The sequence below is a fragment of the Anabrus simplex genome, chromosome 3 (assembly GCF_040414725.1).
Source record: "Anabrus simplex isolate iqAnaSimp1 chromosome 3, ASM4041472v1, whole genome shotgun sequence".
Lineage (NCBI taxonomy): Eukaryota > Metazoa > Arthropoda > Insecta > Orthoptera > Tettigoniidae > Anabrus > Anabrus simplex.
This window is the reverse complement of record NC_090267.1, coordinates 95204478-95219643: the sequence shown is the minus strand read 5'-3', so window position 1 is coordinate 95219643 and position 15166 is coordinate 95204478.

Genomic DNA, 15166 nt, shown 5'->3' with positions numbered 1-15166 from the left:
GTGGTTTCCCCATTTTCATACCAGGCAAATGCTGGGGATGTAACTTTAATAAGGCCACGGCCGCTTCCTTCCCAGTCCTGGCCCTTTCCTATCCCATCGTTGCCATAAGACATATCTGTGTCGGCCCGACGTAAAGCAATATGTAAAAACAAAAAATATTGATTAGAATCGATTTAAAAATAATTCCACTAAAGTCGATTCTTCCTAAACGCAAACCGGTGAAAAATCCACAGCCTTTTTCCAGTCATTCGACCGGGTCAGGAATGGAATGAATGAAGCGGCGAGGATAGGAAATTTGTGCCGGCTGTCGAAGCCTGTCGCACTCCTTTGGAGTAATTATTAATGACCGACAGATGAAATGAAATGATACTGGAGAGTGTTGCTGGCATGAAAGATGACAGGAAAAACCGGAATACCCCGAGAAAAACCTGTCCCGCCTCCGCTTTGTCCAGCACAAATCTTACATGAAGTGACCGGGATTTGAACAAAGGAGCCCAGCGGTGAAAGGCCGGAGCGCTGCCGCTTGAGCCAACACTCAAGCGCAAACCAATGTAAAATTGAAAATATAGTACAGTTTTACTCTACCATCGACAGGCTACACTGTAGCAAACCTTCCCATAATTTTCTGAATTGAAAAAAAAAAAAAAACCTACAATTAATACAAGACTTAGAGGAACCAGCCTCATAGAGAAATTATACTCACAAGCTTCAGCATGTTGAGAGATGAGTCGTGATTCTTCGGCGGAGAACACTGATGCTGGATCCAGAGATGATGTCCCCTTTTATACTACGAAAACCTACCCGAAGACCTTGAGATCTTGAAAACATCCCTCGTGGTACGGCTTGACCACGCCTAACCAGCACTGGTGTGCAAAAAGACCACGGAGAGCTGCTTTGTTACCTGATGGCTTTGTGTCCCTGACCTTGGCGAGGTCCAGCTTGCGAAGGCGTGGCTTCGCCAACAGCAAAAACTCTGCAGAAACAGACCGCCGCGTCTTCAAGTCCTTCAAGTAGGACGTTAAACCACTCCACACCCAAGCTCCAGATCAGCATTCTGGTTCAGAAGGTAGTAATCAAGTTAGCCACTTCATAATGCCCTCAGGGAGGAGGCAATGAACACTGTATTCTTGAGCGTGAATGATCCTCTGGCTACAGTCGTCTACATCAATTGTCTTTTTTTTTTTTTTTTTTTGCTAGGGGCTTTACGTCGCACCGACACAGATAGGTCTTATGGCGACGATGGGACAGGAAAGGCCTAGGAGTTGGAAGGAAGCGGCCGTGGCCTTAATTAAGGCACAGCCCCAGCATTTGCCTGGTGTGAAAATGGGAAACCACGGAAAACCATTTTCAGGGCTGCCGATAGTGGGATTCGAACCTACTATCTCCCGGATGCAAGCTCACAGCCGCGCGCCTCTACGCGCACGGCCAACTCGCCCCATCAATTGTCTTCAAGCCCTTTTAAATAATAGGTCGTTCTCTCTTTCTTTTCTTTTTGGAAGATTCACGGGCTACATTGATTTGTTATGAATTTGATTCTTATATAATATAAATGTGTTATGATTCCGTCACAATAATATTAGGCACAGACTTAAGTTTGGGTGAAAAATATTCCAACTCATTATGTTCGACGGATTTACACTAAGACTGATTTTGATTTCAAATAACATAATTTTCCAGGGAAGCCTTCTTCTTCTTCCACATTCTAGTGGGGTTGTGAGTGCGAACTGTGTTGCTTAAGTGGGTGGATTTGGTCCTTTTTCATGGCCGGATGCCCTTTCCGACGCTAACACTATGCGTTAAGGCCGGTCTCCACTGATTAACATTTAACACCAACATGTTAAATTTAACATGTTACAATTGACAAGTATATTGTGATTGTGTCTTCCAATTGACTTTGCATGTTAACTCAGAATGTTGAGGTTAACACTTTTAACATGTTGGCGTGTTTTCCCCTCCAAGTGGAAAACATGTCAAGTCAATTCGTTGTTCGTGAGATGTTGGCACAGCTTCGGCAACTTCCTTCCGGTTTCCATGTCAACAGAAAGCCAAACGATGCAAACGACGTGCTTCTTGTGAAGTAGGATTATAGTTACAACACTCCGCAACACTCATTCTCTTTGTTATACGCTACAAATACAGTACTGGTACCGATACGCGCACGTGTGTCATTCTCTGCGCACTATAGTAAAATTTATAGTCAGAAATGGAGTGGAGCCACATTACTTTGGACCTAATTAATAATATAATAGAAAGGCCTTGTTTATGGGATGTCTCATCAAAGGAATGAAGGGATAACGCGAAGGAAGTCAACATTTTACAGGAATTCTAAATTATCTATAATTGTTCCCGCGAGTGCAACGAATAAATTCCTAGCGTCCCTCCGCTCAAAAAACAGTCGAGTATTGCAAAAAAATCGGAAAAGACGGGGCGGGAGCGGACAAAATTTATACTTTAAAGTGGTTTGCTTTTGAAGCAATGAGCAGGATGACGGGAGGAAATGTGTCTAATAGAACTGCATTTCTAAATCATAACAAGAAGCAACAATGACAATAACAAAGGCCAAATCCTCTTCATTTGAGTCCATTGTCCTTGTTTGAAAATACCAGACAATTACCACAAATTGATATGATGAACTACCTATATATAAACAAGGAAAGTCAAGTTTAACATGTTTATTAAGTGTGGACACAATGTTAAATGAAACAGTATTCAACATTTAACATGTTGATGGTGTCACCAGTTAACATTTAACACTTTTAACATTTAACATGTTGTTGTTAAATGTTAATCAGTGGAGACCAGCCTTTAGGTTGAATTGACTATTACAAACATATTCCAGCTTAAAGTCTAGTTTACCGGGCGAGTTAGCCGTGCTGTTAGGGCCGCATGTGGGAGATAGTGGGTTCGAACCCCACTGTCAGCAGCCTTGAAGATAGTTTTGCGTGGTTTTCCATTTTCACACCAGGCAAATGTTTTGGCTGTACCTTAATTAAGGACACGGCCGCTTCCTTCCCACTCGTAGGCATTTCCTATCCCATTGTCGCCATAAGACCTATCTGTGTCGGTGCGACGTAAAGCAAACTGTAAAAAATTCTAGTTAAATGACTAAAAAAGTACATGTTTTGTTCCTCTGATTTGGAACATATTCATCTAAAAACGTGTATTAAGATACAAAAATTGGCACATATGAAATAAAAAACACCTATGATGATGAGATAAAATATTCCTTCATATCCAGTTAAAACACTCAACAAGTCAATGTTCAAGTTTGTAATAAAATCTGTGTGCATAAGGGATCCTAGAAAATGATATTCTTTCTTCAAACTGCTGAAGTTGCCATAGTTTTTGTAGTAGTTACTCTAAATAACTTGTGGATGACGATAGACTTACATTTAAAATACTATAACAGGGGAAAACCCCTTAAGAAAAAACCGAAGTTGAGGTTACTTCTTGATTTTTTGAGGTGTTGAAGGGAGTCTGTAAAAAAAGGAAAGAAATTTTAGCAAACTAGACTTTAAGCTGGAATATGTTTGTAATTACGTAAACTACCCATAAAAAGGAGATAAGTATTGAAAGGTGGGATTCTTTCTTCAACCAATTCGCCAATACGGGATAAGATTTATAAGTTGATATCAAAATTCTGTAGATATTCTTAGATGGACATCTCCCTCAACATTTATTTTCATTTAATTATAATATTATGTTTATAGGTTATTGCGCATTAATCTGATGAACAATAATAGTTGAAAAGCTTATAGAACTTGAGCAAAAAAATACTCAGAACTTTTTTCATGACTGTGATATTTTTGGATGAAATAATTGATTGGGAACTCGAGACGCTAGACCAAGACTGTTGCGTTAGGTTGTAATGAATGAGTGTCTTGTTCTTAGCGTGTGCCTAGTTAGAAATCTCCTATTCTAATGTACATTTTGTTAAAAGTTTCTTGACCCACGCTTACTTAGAAATGACTATATATCTGTATATATAAAAGTGAAACAATGTTTGTTTGTTTGTTGTTTTATTTTGTCCCGAATGGACTCAAAAACTACTGGACCGATTTCGATGAAAACTTCACAATTTGTTCTTGATACTCCTGAGAGTGTTTAGGAAGTGGTTTGAACGAAATCCGATATTTAGTTTTTTATAATGAGTAATTTTATGTAATTAATTTAATTACAAAGCACCACGAGGATTTGATAGACCTTGATGGACAGACTGTATCATGATAATCCGGTAAGAAATGCAGTACTGGTAGGTAGGAGGATGGGGAACACCCCGCCATATTTTATGACATAGTATTGCCTGTTACGCGGAAGGCAACTCATTGCCTGTTATTTGGAAATACAGCAATAATCAAACATGCCGTGATCGATATGTACTTTCATATGTAACTAGGCAACTGATTGCCGCTTATTGCAAAAACAAAAATTAAATGTGTCCTGCCAATGACATGAAAAATTTGACTGCTAATCTGATGGCCGTCTGTGAATCTATAGTCCGCGCACCTTTTAGCGATATTACTTTGTACGGGGGTGAGGTGTAAGGAGGGAGCTCTCCCGGTTCCGGTAATACTGCCAACTAAATGGAAATGAATTCTGAATTGAATCGATAACATGATCAATCAATATGAATTTTCTAAACATTTATTATCTTACGCCAACAACCGTGTCACACATACATTATTTAATATTATATAACATTTCTCGATGCGAATCTTGTTACTAGCATGAATTCTATAGTTTGGCTTTGCTGTGTGAACAACAACAGTTCTAGTGTGTAAAGTTTACGCCAGATGTCGCACAGTGATGTGTAAGCGATTCATAGTTTGTGTTTCAAAGGTTGCCAATGCGAATCTCGAAGATAACCTAGATCGACCGATTCAGCACTAGGGTGCGCATGTATCACTAAAATGTGCGCGTAATGTACTTGAACCACTGCCAGCCATGACACTTGAAGGCAAAACAAATGCTTATTTCCCCTGGTGAACTTGTGTGATGGAGTACAGCCTTTGAGAACGCACACAAGGTGAAAATAAATAAATAAATAAATAAATAAATAAATAAATGTAGACAATGAATTCAGTAGAATGAAGTGAGTCGAGGGTTGACCAAGTGAGGTCCGATAGTAAGATGAAAGCGGTGATGCTTGTAGAACTACCGTATGTGGAAGGAATGCTAGGCCCAGCCAGGGGTCCGGCCCCTTACGGCATGCAAGGGATGCCGTGGAGATATTCTACGCCCCAAACAACGGGCGTATGTTCTGTTTGTTGCACAGGTGCTCTCAGAATGTAGCCATACATGGCAAAAAAGCACAAAAGCTAACAAAATAGAGCAAGAAGCAAAATTGACAATCATAATGAAAATGAAGGTATATTATTAAAAGGCAGTAGTTTCTTACTCTGCACGTGTGAATTCCTTAATTAACTACTGTAGCCTACGTATAATATTTCTTCCTCTAGTGTATGAATTATCCATCTTTCTTCATATGTAATTATACTTATAACCAACTAAATGCCTTCCATATTCACCGCGCTTATTTCATTATAACATTAATGTAATATTAAGAGCGTTTTGAAAATGTCATTCTTATATATGTATATATATATTTTGCAATAACAAACAATCGCATCAACACATTGAACTGATAGTGCGGCTAAAATGTCAAGGCCAAAAAGTGGCAGTCGCCATGACAGTTCCAGGCAACAGTTAGTTCGCTGTGCTTCAACCAGGGGCGCTGTAACGAATATGTTTAGCAGGCTATATATTTCATGTCGTTATGTCCTGCATACATTCTCATTAAATTGGATTTGCTCTTTCCTTCGTCATTAGAATATTTTTTTCAACGATAGAAATCTTTCAACATTCTTTTCTATATTTAACATAACAAAACTGAGTCCTTTCATTTTTTTCAGTATTTTGAGTACATTTACAAAAATTTCACCGAAAATAAATTAGGACTCGCATTGCAATGAACATCATGTAGGCCTATAATGAAAATAAATCATCATTTATGTAAACAATCTTCCAATCTTCCCATTTCTGTGTAGGTAGAGGCGGTAGAGTAACACCCACGGTATCCCTGCCTGTCGTAAGATGCGACTAAACGGGGGCCCCAGGGCCTCTTAAATTGGGAGCGTGGGTTGATGACCACGGGGCCCTCAGCTGAGGCCTGGCATTGCTTCCACTTGTGCCAGAGTCCTCCCTCTCATCTATCCTATCCGACCTCCCTTGGTCAACTCTTGTTCTTTTCCGACCCCGACGGTATTAGAACACTCGAGGCCTAGGGAGTCTTTCATTTTCACGCCTTTCTTGGCACTTGTCTTTCTTTGGCCGATACCTTCATTTTTCGAAGTGGCGGATCCCTTCCATTTTTCTCTCTGATTAGTGTTATATAGAGAATGGTTGCCTAGTTGCACTTCCTCTTAAAACGATAATCATCACAACCACCAGCCTTTTTTTTTTTTTTTTTTTTTTGCTATTTGCTTTACGTCGCACTGACACAGATAGGTCTTATGGCGACGACAGGATAGGAAAGGCCTAGGAGATGGAAGGAAGTGGCCGTGGCCTTAATTATGGTACAGCCCCGGCGTTTGCCTGGTGTGAAAATGGGAAACCACGGAATACCACCTCCAAGGCTGCCTACAGTGGGACTCGAACCCACTATCTCCCGATTACTGGATACTGGGCGCACTTAAGCGACTGCAGCTATCGACCACCAGCCTTCAATCCCCCCACAAGGCCCCTGTGCACCATAGCAGGCGAAGCCGCCTGGGTGAGGTACCGGTCCTATTTCCCAGTTGTACCACCCACCCAAAGTCTCACGCTCCAGGACACCGCCCTTGAGGCAGTAGAGGTGGGATCCCTCGCTGTCCAAGGGAAAAACCAACCCTGAAGAGTAAACGAATTAAGAAAGAAAGAAAGAAAGAAAGAAAGAAAGAAGGAAGGAATCTATAAAGCAGAACGCATTATTTCTTTGTTTCGTAAGTGAAATTACAAGTAAATGTAATAAAATAAATGTAAATAAGAAAACAACCAAAAATAAAGAGGAAAAATATTAATAAAATTACATAAACTAGAATTAATGAAAAACACATTTTATTTATTGAGGTGTAGCAGCGCATGCTGGTTATCAACTATATTTTGTTAAAGAAACGGACAACGTTTATTTTATTTCTTTGCTGCGAAATGTAATCGGTAAGAAAGTTCGACTCGTTGGCTGAATGGTCAGTGTACTGGCCTTCGGTTCAGAGGGCCCTGGGTTCGATTCCCGGCCGGGTCGGGTATTTTAATCTTCATTGGTTAATTCCATTGGCCTGGGGGCTGGGTGTTTGTGCTGTCCCCAACATCCCTGCAACTCAAACACCACACATGACACTATCCTCCACCACAATAACACGCAGTTACCTTCACATGGCAGATGCCGCCCACCCTCATCGGAGGGTCTGCTTTACAAGGGCTGCACTCGGCTAGATATAGCCACACGAAATTATTATTATCGGTAAGAAAGAATTTCGGCTCTCATAAAGAACATTCGCAAAGTGCCTGGCGGGTATTTATCTCATCCTTCTTTAAATGGGGAATACAGTAAATGATCTACGTAATGGCAGCAACGGACGATTTAGCTGTCCATGCTCACGCGCTTATTTTCACTCCATCAACAAAATCTGTTCATAATAAATTTCGAATGAACACGTACAAGTAACAAACATTCCACCTGATGCAACTTTCCTTGTTGAACTTTTTGATGTATAATTATTTCGTCAATGGAAGAACGTCACCAAACATTTTTGAGCGAGTTTTAACATTGATGTCGACCTTCAGAATCGTAACGCTATCATCAACCTTTATGGGCTTGTTCATAATCAGTTTATTGTCCCGATGTTCAATAAACTCCGAATTCTTGGCTAAATGGTGAGCATTGAGGTTTCGGTTCAGAGAATCCCGGGGGGTTTAGGATTTTAATCGCGACTGATTAATTATTCTAGCCGGCTCCGCGGTGAAGGGCTAGCGTGCCTGCCTCTTAACTCTTACCCGGAGGCCGCTGGTTCGAATCCCGGCCAGGTCAGAGATTTTTACCTGGATCTGAGGGCTGGCTCGAGGTCCACTCAGCCTACGTGATTACAACTGAGGAGCTATCTGACGGTGAGATGACGGCCCGGTCTAGGAAGCCAAGAATAACGGCCGAGAGGATCCGTAGTGTAGACCACACGCCACCTCGTAATCTGCAGGTCTTCGGGCTGAGCAGCGGTCGCTTGGTAGGCCATGGTGCTTTGGAGGCTGTTCCGCCATGGGGTTTGGTTTGGTTTGATTAATTATTCTGGCTCGGGGACTTGGTATTTTTGTGCTCTTCATATTCAGACAACACATCACACTACCAACCATTACAGAAACACATAATAGCGAATACATGCCTCCACATCGGGATGGCGTCAGGAAGGGCATCTGGCTGTAAAACATGGCCAAATCCACATGTGCGACACAGTTTACACCCACGACCCCACAGATGTGGAAAAACGGTGGAAGGAGAAGAAGAAGATTAAGTATGCATGGAAGAAAGCTACTCACCGAGCACGTAGCCACACGGTTTGTGTCACGGAGCTATCAGCTTGCATTCGGGAGATAGTGGGTTCGAACCCCAGTGTCTTTAGCCCTGAAGATGGTTTTCCATTTTCATACCAGGCAAATGCTGGGGGCTGTAGCGTAATTAAAGCACGTTCGTTTCCTTCCTATTCATATCGCACCGTCGCCATAAGACCTATCTGCGCCGGTGTGACGTAAAACAAATTGAAAATAAAATAAACAAAAGGAAGGAAGCTAAACTTCCTGTTGAATGTGACACCCTTTTCAATTAAAAAATGTTGACGTTCGATCTTATTCAACGATTCGGCCAGCCTCTCGTTACATTTTCTTATATTTCATAATGGGCCATTTTAATATGATACTAATAAATTTATATGTCATTTTCTACTAATTGTGAATTTATAGACTATGATGAAATGATACATTTGAAATGGACTAAATTCTAATGTTGAAGACGACGCACACACTAATTCCCGAGCTAGAGGAACTAACCAATTAAGGTTAAAATAGTCCACCTCTGTGGTGTAGTGGTTAGTATGATTAGCTGCCATTCCTGGAGGTCCGGATTCGATTCTCGGCTCTGGCACGAAATTTGAGAAATGGTACGAGGGCTGGAACGGGGTCCATTCAGCCTCGGGAGGTCAACTGAGTAGAGTGGGGTTCGATTCCCTCCACAGCCATCCTCAAAGTGGTTTTCCGTGGCTTCCACTTCTCCTCCAGGCAAATTCCGGCATGGTCCCTAACTTAAGGCCACGGCAACTTCCTTCCCTCTTCTGTGTCTATCTCTTCCCATCTTCCCATCCCCCACAATACCCTTGTTCAGCATAGCAGGTGAGGCCGCCTGGGCGAGGTACTGGTCCTCCTCCCCAGTTGTATACCTCCGACCCAAAGTCTCACGCTCCAGGACACTGTCCTTGAGGCGGTCGAGGTGGGATCCCTCGCTGAGTTCGAGGGAAAATCCAACCATGGAGGGTAAACTGATTAAGACAGAAATAAAGAAAGTTAAAATCCCCGACGCGGCCGCGAATCGAACTGAGGGCCCCTTGAACCAAAGGCCAGCAAGTTAAGCGTTTAGCCATGAAGCCGGACAGATGCCATTGATGCTGCCACGGATGCTGCTGACAGTGTTATCTGGGACACTGAAGCTACGAGTTGCACAACTTGCAGCTACACAAATGCATCATTCATCCAGTGTGGTCATTGTCATTTACATTTGAAAGGTCAGGGAAAAAAACAAGCAGGTAAGTCAGCTTCTTATTGTTACTGGGCATCGGACCAAGCTTAATTCACTTTACTGCATTTCGAACTTCAGTTATTCAAAACATATGATTTTATAACTTTTCTAGTCATCATCATCATCATCATCATCATCATCATCATCTTTACAAATCGAAATACTAATTTCTGAGTGCCTTGACACCTGTGTCTTTGCTGGTGTAGCTTCGCCAACCCGGACGATCTTCAGTTTTCCTCAGGGCAGATTGAAAAGATAACCGGTGATAGTCTTCACTTGTCCCATCCACCTGGTTGCAGTCCTTTCCCGTGCTCTACTGCCCTCAACCTCCCTCCATGATTAACTTCTCTAGATTTTATCCAGGTCATCTCCCAATGTGTCCAAAGAACAGCAGTATTATTTCACTGATACGAGAAGAAAGAAGTTTTAAAATCTTCAGCTCCTGAAGAATGGACGCATCGTTTTTTTCTTGCGGCCCAAGGCACATATAGCATTCTACGCCAGCACCACATTTCAAAGACTTCGATGCGTTTCCTGTCCAAACCCTTAGGTGTCCGACTCTATGGCTAAATGGTTAGCGTGCTGGCCTTTGGTCACTGGGGTCCCGGGTTCGATTCCCGGCAGGGTCCGGAATTTTAACCATCATTGGTTAATTTCGCTGGCACGGGGGCTGGGTGCGTGTGTTGTCCTCATCATCACTGCATCCTCATCACGACGCGCAGGTCGCCTACACGCGTCAAATCGAAACACCTGCACTTGGCGAGCCGAACATGTCCTCGGACACTCCCGGCACTAAAAGCCATACGCCATTTTTTTTTTATTTTTTTTTTTTTTTATGGTTCAGTTCTCACAGCCATGAGAAGAAACAGAGAATACAAGGGTTTGAACGAGACGGATTTTGTAGGGCCTATTATTAGTATTTCCCTGTTTTTCCAGATCTTAATTTCGATTCCCAGCCGGGTGAGGGGTTTGTAATTGTAAAGGATTAATATCCCTGGCCTGGGGACTGGGCGTTTGTGTCGTCCTTAACGCTCCTTTCCTCACATTCAACACTCTACACTTCCGCAATTCCACTTACACGCAGGTTCATATCACATGGTGAAAGTAGTGGCAAAAGATCTATAAAGGTCGACGCCACGAACAAATATAATTTTTTTTAAATGTTTTGAAATCAAAATTTCTGGGTTCTTTTTTTTTTTTTTTTTTTGCTAGGGTCTTAGGTACAGCCCCAACATTTGCCTGGTGTGAAAATGGGAAACCACGGAAAACCATCTTCAGGGTTTCTGGGTTCTGAAGGAAGTTGACTTACCTGTTTGTTTCCCCCTGATCCTTCATTTGTACTCAATAGATTTCTACATTAATACGTACAAACATGTTTACGTATATGTAAAAAACAAACTCCATGGCGCAACAGCCCCGAACGGCCATGGGCTACCAAGCGACCGCTGCTCAGCCCGAAAACCTGTAGATTCCGAGGCGTCGTGAGGTCGGCACGACGAATTCTCTCAGTCTTACTGAACCCTTGAACTTACGTAGAATTATGGGTTCAGTACTTATATGTAAGGGCAGATAAAATAAGTAGAATAATCATTCCGCCTCTGTGGTGTATTGATTCGAGTGAATAGCTACCACCCCCGGAGGCCCGGGGTCGATTCCCAGCTCTGCCACGATATTTGAAAAGTGATACGAGAGCTGGAACAGGGTCCACTCAGCCTCGATTCCCACCTCAGCCATCCTCGAAGTGGCTTCCCGTGGTTTCCCACTTATTCTCCAGGCAAATGCCGGGATGGTACCTAACTTAAGGCCACGGCAGCTTCCTTCCCTCTTCCTTACCTATCTCTTCCAATCTTCTCATTCCTTCCACCCCCCCCCCCCCCCCACACGGTCCCTGTTCAGTATTGCATGGTAATTGTCCACTTCCCTGTTGTCTCACGCTCCAGGACACTGCTCTTGAGGCGGTAGAGGTGAGATCCCTCTCTGAGTCCGAGGGAAATCAATCTTGGACGGTAAACGGATTAAGAAAGAAAGAAAGAAAGAAAGAAAGAAAGAAAGAAAGAAAGAAAGAAAGAAAATCATTATTTAAAGCCGAGTTTCCCTTCATTTATACCAATATCTATCTAAGCCCGTAAACATGTTTAATTATCGTTATGAGCAGCTAAACTTGATACAATAAGCAATGATCACAGCTGAACTTGCCATCGTATTTGATTTTATACCATTATCAGTTAAGTACTTCGCGATGTTTCTCGTCAGACGAAACTGTCTTCACATCAGTCTGTTTTCAGACCGCCGGACTGAGAGGCTCGGACGGTTGAGCCGCTGGCCTTCTGAACCCAACTTGGCAGGTTCGATCCTGGCTCAGTCCGGTGGCACGTATTTGAAGGTGCTCAAATACGTCAGCCTCGTGCCGGTAGATTTACTGGCACGTAAGAGAACTCCTGCGGGATTAAATTCCAGCACCTCGGCATCTCCGAAAGCCTTAACAGTAGTTGATGGGACGTAAAGCAAAAATAACATTATTATTATTATTATTATTATTATTATTATTATTATTATTATTATTATTATTATTATTATTATTATTATTTTCAGGCAGACTGTGCTGTACGGGAATGGTTCCGTGGCTCAGGCGACAGTGCGCCGGCCTCTCCCCGCTGGGTTCCGTGGTTCAAATCGCGGTCACACAATGTGAGACTTGTGCTGGACAAATCGGAGGCGAGACAGGCTTTTCTCCGGGTACACCGGTTTTCCACCAACACTCTCCAGTATCATTTCTTTTCATCTGTCAGTCATTAAACATTGTCCCAGAAGAGTGCGACAGGCTTCGGCAGCCGGCACAATTCCTACCCTCGCCGTTCTGACCCGGTCGAAAGACTGGAAACAGGCTGTGGATTTTCATTTCCTGCTGTACGGGAGGGAAGGCTGGGTGTACTCAGGAGTCCTATTCATAAGTTGTAAGCAACAGACATGAAAAAAGCGAGAATTATTGCTGATACAAATAGGGAACAATGACAGGGAGGTACTCGGAATGAGAAGATAGAGACTAAAGAGTAAACACAGTGGCCCCTCTGTGGATGGGAGCGGTAGAATAAGACCCACGGTATTCCCTGCCTGCCGAAAGAGGCGACTAAAAGTGGTCCTAGCGGCTGTAAACATGGGAGCGTGGATTGACGAACACGAGGCCCTCAGCTGTGTTTTGGCATTGCTTCCACTTACTTGTGCCAGGCTCCTCACTTTCATCTATCCTATTTGGCCTCTCTTGGTCAACTTTTGTTCTTTTCCTACTCCGAGGGTATTAGGTATCGAAGCCTAGGTAGTGATTCATTTTCACGCCCTTCGTGGCCCTTATCTTTCTTTGGCCGATACTATCATTTTTCGAAGTGTCGGATCCCTTCCATTTTTTCTCTCTGATTAGTGTTACATAGACGATGGTTGTCTTGTACTTAATCTTAAAAGAACAATCACCACCACCACCACCACAAACATAGTGGATGAAGCTGAAGGCATAAACCAACTTCGGTCGTGGGACCAAGTGAGGCGAATGGAGGAAGATAGGTTACCTAGGCGAACCGAGAGAGTGGCTGCGTGGATTGGGTCACGTGGCTATCAGCCTTCATTCGGTAGATAGTGGGTTCGAACCCCACTGTCGGCAGCCCTGAAGATGATTTTCCGTGGTTTCCCATTTTAACACCAGGCAAAAGCTGGGGCTATGCGTTAATAAAGGCCACGGTCGCTTATTTCCCACTTCTCGGCCTTTCCAATGCCATCGCCGCCATATGACCTACCTGTATCGGTGCGACGTAAAACAAGTTGTAAATAATGGACTCGGCCACAGAAGGTATGAGAAGTACAATGAGACCAGTTTGACAATGGTTAGACTCAGTTTTGAGTGATTTAATGATAGGAATTGTGGAACTAAAGGAGTTCACAGAGCAGGTGCGCCATCTCGTTAGGTTCACTGAACCTCCCTGCCCCCCCCCCCCCCCCCCTGTGGCTAAAAAGCCAGGGAATTGCTGGTTATTTAACTTTTTTGGCTTAGAGCAAAAGGGAGCTATAGCCAACCGAATCATGTGTTTCATTCTGCCGAGCGAAATAGCAAAAACTTCTACAATAGCACTAGGCAGGGAACAAGCGTCAACAGGTATAGGAAAAACGTACTTTTTAAATGCAAAATGTTGTGGCTTCGTACTTCCCAGTCCGCCTCTGTGGTGTAGTGGTTAGTGTCATTAGCTGCCACCCCCGGAGGTCCGGGGCCGATCCCCGGCTCTGCCACGAAATTTGAAAAGTGGTACGAGTGCTGGTACGGAGCCCACTCAGCCTCAGGAGGCCAACTGAGTGGAGGGGGATTCACTTCCTAGCTCAGCCATCCTAGAAATGGTTTTCCGTGGTTTTCCACTTCTCCTCCAGGTAAATGCCGGGATGGTACCTAACTTAAGGCCACGGTCGCTTCCTTTCCTCTACTCTCTCTACCCCTTCTAATCTTCCCTTCCTCCCACAAGGCCCATATTCAGCATCGCTGGCGAGGCCGCCTGGGTGAGGTACTGGTCATCCTCCCCAGTTGTATCCCCCGACCGAAAGTCTCACGCTCCAGGACACTGCCCTTGAAGTGGTAGAGGTGGGAATCTTCGCTGAGTCCGAGGGAAAATCCAACCCTGGAGAGTAATCGGATTAAGAAGGAAAGATATACTTCCCATCTCTGTTACAACTTAGCGTTTCCCTAACACGCTTTCTGTAAACCTGCCTGGAACCAGAGAAATAAATGCAGTGTTCGACTCTGTTTCGTTAACACTTAAAAGAGGCTGGGTGAAAAATTGGTCAATGGATTTCTAACAAAATTATTCTAACTGTACAAGGTTGCCTTTTTATGGTGCAAATTTCTGTGTACGTGAGAAGGGCGGTGTATGTTTTACAGCCTAAAAGGTTTTGTATAATGCGAAAAACAGAGTTATAGCTAGATCAAGGAAGTTAATCAAATCCTTTTTTTTATTTGTTTTACAATTGATTTTACATCGCGACGATGGGACAGGAAAGGGCTAGGAGTGGGAAGGGAGTGGCCTTGGTCTTAATTAATTGCCTGGTTTGAAAATGGGGTTCGAACCCACTATCTCCCGATGCAAGCTCACAGCTGCGCGCCTCTAACTTCTCGGCCAACTCTCTCGGTATGCTTATTTTTTGTTTATCTGGGTGGATATACCGAAGTATCAACGGGATATAGGCCTAAACATGTTTCCGTAGATTTGGAAACGTGAGATCCAGTTATGTTTTGTGTGTGTGTGTCTATTTTAATTTTCGTTGCCTATTTGAATGTTTATTGCCCTCTTCTTTTTGTCTACCTTTTTGAGTTGCTACGGA